Genomic DNA, 6,477 nt, shown 5'->3' on the forward strand with positions numbered 1-6,477 from the left:
TAAATATTACATTGACACAAGACGTCTTAATGAAATACTGAATATAGCTGAAAATCTAATTGCTCTTTCAGCCTTTTAACGACAAAGCTATCCAATCTGACTCTTCAGATGTAGGATGTCCTATAGGTCCTAATTGCTTTAAGGTTTCAATTTTTTGAAAGCATGACTTTAGAAATGTACATTGTTTTGTCAAACAGCTGGTCAAATTCAGTCTTGGAAATTAAATTCCCATAATTACCGCCAGATGGCATCACAATATTATAGAAACAAATTTGTAAACTGAACTTCTAGCCCAGGCATGGGCAAAGTTTGGTCCTCCAGGTGTTTTGGACTTCAACTTCCACAATTCTGTTAGGAATTGTGGGAGTTGAAGTCCAAAACACCTGGAGGACCAAATTTTGCCCATGCCTGTTCTAGCCTCTTCTTTCAATAAGATGCTTGATGTAGCTTGAAAGTTTATCTGTTAAGAGAGATAAATGGTGACTAAATTTAATCTCTCTGCTTGACAAAACTTGGTGATTAAAAATGCAACCAGCTATCAATGTAAGCCTAAATTTTATTGTTACTCCCAACTAAGATCCATATAAACAAACGTGCAAACCAAACAACATATATACATACTTTAACTTTTACATATAAAGATACAGCACTGTCTACTCAAGTTTTGCAAGTGATCTTAACAGGATAAAAACTTGAATCTTCCACTATGAAGAAATCAAGAAAACAGAATAAAGAAGTTTCATGGCCTGCTGTGTCCATATCATGGGCATGGAGTATGGAGGAGGTTGTGTTACAATTATATCATCATGGAAACAGGTGACACCAGAATTGGCTATTGTTACAACTCAAGGTCAAAGGTGGCCTTAGAGAGTCAGTACATATGTGTGTGTGTGTTTCTTCAACTCACCTGGTGACCTATGGTGATCACATTAATTTCTTAGGGTTTTCTTAAGGCAAGGAATATTCAGAGGTGGCCAGTTCCTTTCTCTGAAAAACACTTTACAGCACCTAGCATTCAGTAGTGATTTCCCAGCCCGATATTAACCATGTTTGATACTGCTTATCTTCTAAGACAGTGGTTCTCAACCTGTGGGTCCTCAGATATTTTGGCCTTCAACTCCCAAAAATCCTAATAGCTGAAAATCAGGTGATTTTAGGGTATTTAGTTCCCTTAGTATAGAGATATAAGTCTAAGGAAGATCTAGAAGGCAGTGTGTATGCTAGCAGTAAAATGCCATTGAGCCAGATGGCATAGTGGGTTAAACCCTTATGCTGCTGAACTGCTGACCTGAAGGTTGGCTGAACTGCTGACTGAAAGGTTGACAGCTCGAATCCGCGAGATTGCTTGCCAACCTAGCAGTTTGAAAACATGCAAATGTGAGTAGATAAAAAGGCAAAGATGCTCCAAGCAATCTTGCCAGCCACACAACCAGGAGGTAATAACACAGGCTTTTAGGCTTGAAAATGGAGAAAGCACCTCCCCGGAGCCAGAAATGAGCACCACCGCCAGAAGCCGGAAATGAAAGGAGAAGCCTTTGCCTTTGTTTGTGTCTCATTGTATATAATTATAAAGGCATTGAATGTTTGCCTATGTATGTAGATGTTGTAATCCACTCTGAGTCCCCTTGAGGAGAAGGGGGGGGGGATATAAATGTAAGAAAAGAGAAATGTAATCTGAGGAACAGACATAATAGTCAACCTGTTGCTGTGACAAAATGAATGGTACTGTAATAAAAACTACCGAACATATACCTGGAGTTTCGGTACCACAAAAATATGTCAAAAGACCCTGTTGTTTCCCAACATGTATTGTTTCTGGCTGGATCTACACTGCTATATAATGCAGTTTCAGAATGCGGATTAACTGCATTGATTTGAATTATATGTTTTTATGCTGCCATATAATGCAGTTCAATGTAGTTAATGTGCATTCTGAAACTACTGAAACTGAGCCTTCTTGGTGGTAGCCCCTCGACTCTACAACTCACTCCCCAAGGACATTAGGCAAGCCCCAACTCTGGCAGTCTTTAGGAGGAGCCTGAAAACGTGGTTGTTTCAGTGTGCTTTCCCAGAATAAGGAAACTCCCAACAATATGTCCCTAAACGCACTTTATTAATGATCTAAGATTATCTGCACATTTCTTCCCTCTCCAAAATTTCTATCCCAGTTACATGTCACCTTGTCATGCCCAGCATTATTTTAATTTTTTTTAATTATTACATTTGACCCAGCCATAGGTTTTTAAACGTGTCGTGTTATTGTTAATGTTTATTGCTTATTTTTGCTTAAGGTTTATTGTTTTGTATTATTGTTATTGTTTATTGTTGTATTGTGGGCTCGGCCTCATGTAAGCCACACCAAGTCCCTTGGGGAGATGGTAGCGGGGTACAAATAAAGTATTATTATTATTATTATTATTATTATTATTATTACTACTACTACTACATTATATGAAAGGAGTGGAGAGAAACTAGGGACTTTATCTGTTGTATGTCAACCTGTTCAGCCTGTGATTGTGTCTAATGATCAGGTTGCTTTGGATGATACAAATGACAATGTTGTTCATGTTCAAGTTGATCCCTCAGATGGGAATGGGGATGCTGTCCATGAAGATGCTCCTGAAGGGAACGGGGATGATGGTCTGTTTCCTGGGCCTGGTTTTAGAAATGTGCGGCCTGAATGCAGTTCACACGATGGGTCAGAGAGGCCTGTATTGCTGAAAAAGGAATCTCAAGGTCTTGAGCATCGGAAAGGCTCTGTGCTGCAGTCAGTTATCTTCAGGTTACCTGAATCCAGGCATGTAGCCAGGGGAGGGGCTCGGGGGGCTTCAGCCCCCCCCCCCCCCGAAATTCTCATGGTGGTTCGCGAAAAGGCCTTACTGGTGCATTATTTAAACTGTTATGTTTATTAATATCATGATTTGATCACCATTCTCAATATATCCCATATGTATGGGGGTATTGGGGTAATGATACAAAAGATTTGCTAGGCTAGACCCTCTTTCACTCAGACTCAGCCCCCCCGAAACTCAGCCCCCCCGAAACCCCCCCTGAAAATGTTTTAGCCCCCCCCCCCCCCCCGAAACGAAATCCTGGCTACGGGCCTGCCTGAATCCACACAAACTTGTCACAAAATTGATTAAAGACAGAGGAATAAAACATTTAACAACCTTGAATTTCCATATATTTCAGAAACAGAGTCATATGGGGAACCCATGGAACAATATAGCATTAAAGAGATAAATATAGCAATAAAGAGATTTTCCCAGGCTCAGGCAGGCCTTCAAATGCTAATGAAGGTGATCAGCTGAAACATTCACACCTAACTGCAGCAGGGAAGAGCTCCTTGCCCCACCCCAGCCATTCCACAGATATATAAACCCATTGTCCTAATTCCAACAGACCTCACTACCTCTGAGGATGCTTGCCATAGATGCAGGCGAAACGTCAGGAGAAATGCCTCTAGAACATGGCTCTATAGCCCGAAAAAACCCACAAGAACCTAGTGATTCCAGCCATGAAAGCCTTCGACAATATAGCATCATCTGATGGGCTCCATGGGGATTCGTGTTTTAAGTGTTTAGAAACTGTGGGAACACTGTGTGTGATGAAGTCTTAGGTTATTTCAAGAGCAGCTGGAACTTCATTGAACTGGATTATATGAAAGTACAATGCCTTATAATCCAGTTCAATGCTGTTAATCTGCATTCTGAAACTGGATTATATGACAATGGAGATGGCACTGTGAAATAAAGACAGTTGAAGGATATGAAGCTTACTAAAAGCATCGTCCTATGGATATTTTGTACTGTCCACTATATTTAGTGAGGATTTATTCTTAATGGGTCTGTTTAACCTTGCAACCATAGTCTGTATCTGACTCAAGAGGAATGTGCAGCTATTTTCATGCAGTAGATGTTACAAAACCCCTCCACACTGGCCTTCTGGACGTTGCCCTTAATCACTTGGATAGGAAAACTGATCTTCAAAACTTTCCGAGTTACTTACTACTCAGACTCTTCTATTTTGGACTTCAGTGTGATTTCTCCCCCATTTGACCATGGCCAGATCTACACTGCTATATAATGCAGTTTCAGAATGTAGATTAACTGCATTGATTTGAAGTATTTGTGTCTATGCTGCCATATAATGCAGTTCAATGTAGTTAATCTGCATTCTGAAACTACATTATATAGCAGTGTAGATCCAGCCGGAAATAATACATGTTGGGAAACAACAGGTTTTTTTGACATATTTTTCTGTTATAGAAACTCCAGGTATATGTTAGCTATTTTTTATTACAGTACCATTCATTTTCTCAATTGTCCCTGCTTTACTCTAATTGCTACAAACTGAGTGAAAAGTGCAAAAGTAACCTGCACTCAATTCACTTAGCAGGGAGAAGGAAGCAGAAAAAAGAGCAGACTATTTCCCTTCCCAGCACACTCTGGCAAAAGCCAACTGTTGCAGCTTTTTCTAGTTTGTGTGTTTTTCCTCTTATAATTCTTGTCAACTTGACCACATTCTGATGTTGCTTGGCCATCCATGTTCTTGTTTTCACCTGTGAAAGTTGGAGATTTTGAGGCTGCACTTAGAATTTCAGAGCTGGGTTGGGAACTCAATCTCAGGAGGAACTGGGGTTCCACACAGCCCTATATCCCAGAATATCAAGGCAGAAAATCCCACATTATTTGTTTTGAGCTGAGTTACCTGAGTCCACACTCAGATAATGTATGGAAGGGCCCTTAGTCTTGTGTAGAAGGGCCCTTCGCTTGGGTGAAACACCTGGACTTGAAGGACATCCAACAATTCGGTTATTCCCCAGATGGACATTTATAGGAAGGGAAACCCACTTCTACTCAAGTCTTTATAAATGACTTTATAAATGAGAGTGAATTTCTAGGCCAGCCTTGAAGGTAGACCTCTCCCACAAGTCCCAGAACTGTAAGAGGTGGTTCCAGAGCCTTACTCTTCACTAAAAGGGTGTGAAGGTGTGCATCAAATTCATATGTTCTCTTCTCTCTCCCCCCCCCCCCCAATTACTTGCCATGGACAAGGGACAAGCATCTGCTCTTCCCATCACAAATCCAAGCAACATAGCCCATATTTCCCATTGCAAGTCCCCAAGGAACAACTTGTTAACCTCTTCCAAGAGCCCTGGCTGTTGGAAAACTATATGGTAGGATGTAGAGGAAAGTAACTTAACTCCTTATTCAAGGAGTTTGTGCAGGTATGTGTAATGCATGCTTCATGATGTCCTGCATGGGAGTCTTGCAACAGAGGTATAGGTTGTATAATATATATTGCTGACAAGTCCAGCTTCTTCTTCCAAAACATTGCTTATGGCATCATCAATCTATGGTCCCATGTCAATCGTTCCTCAAGAGCTGCCAACAGTCAAGAATCTCATTAGTAACCCAAACCCTGTGTGCTTGCGTGTTTCCCAGATGGCGGGAGGCCCCTTGAGGTTGTAGTCAGCAATCATAGGGCCTCTCTAAAACTGTCACCTGCTCTAAGACCGGTACTAAAGTTACATTCCCCTTGATTTGTGGATGAAGGTGAAATAATTAGGGGAAGACATTTTATTGGAATTTTTTTCAGAGGCTTTTCACTTATCATCCCTGCTCCTCTTATGGACTCCATTGCAATTTAACCTCTGATCTAAATTGTTGTGTCAGAGGCTGGAGTCAAAATAACCCATATATCTAAATACATTTCCATGCATTACACATCCCTGCACAAACACCTTTAAAGTGCTATTGCATCATCATCATTATTAAAGTTGTTATTAAAAGAGTGAACCAAAGGCTTCATTTTTATGAAAGCCTAAGGTACAAATTTCATTCTCGCAGTCTCAGTTTGGCCATTATTGTGGTCTAGTAAAGTGAATGTTAGATTATGACTTTGGAAACCAGGGTATGAATCAGTCATGACTCACTGGGGTTGTTTTTTTTTTTGTCATGTCAGGAGCGACTTGAGAAACTGCAAGTCGCTTCTGGTGTGAGAGAATTGGCCATCTGCAAGGACGTTACCCAGGGGACGCCTGGATGATTTGGTGTTTTTTTAATCATCCTTGTGGGAGGCTTCTCTCATCTCCCCATATGAGAAGCTGGAGCTGATAGAGGGAGCTCATCCACCTCTCACCGGATTTGAACCTGTGACCTGTCGGTCTTCAGTCCTGCCGACACAGCGATTTAACCCACTGTGCCACTGGGGGCTCCAGACTCACTGGGTGATCTTAGGTAAGTATCATTCCCTTAAGAGAAGGCCATGGCAAATCTCTTCTGAATGCATCTTGCAAAAATAAAAAAAACCTAGTTATGGATTCACCCTAGGGTTGCCAAAGGTTGAAAGGGACTTGAAGGTACACAGCTAGAAGCATAAATAGATATATAAGTTCTCCCTTTTGCTTTTATGTTTTAGGGCACTCTAGCCAAGAGAACATATGACTTTCTGAACTCCCAATCTTCATCTGTC

The sequence above is a fragment of the Anolis sagrei genome, chromosome 6, assembly GCF_037176765.1.
Source record: "Anolis sagrei isolate rAnoSag1 chromosome 6, rAnoSag1.mat, whole genome shotgun sequence".
Lineage (NCBI taxonomy): Eukaryota > Metazoa > Chordata > Lepidosauria > Squamata > Dactyloidae > Anolis > Anolis sagrei.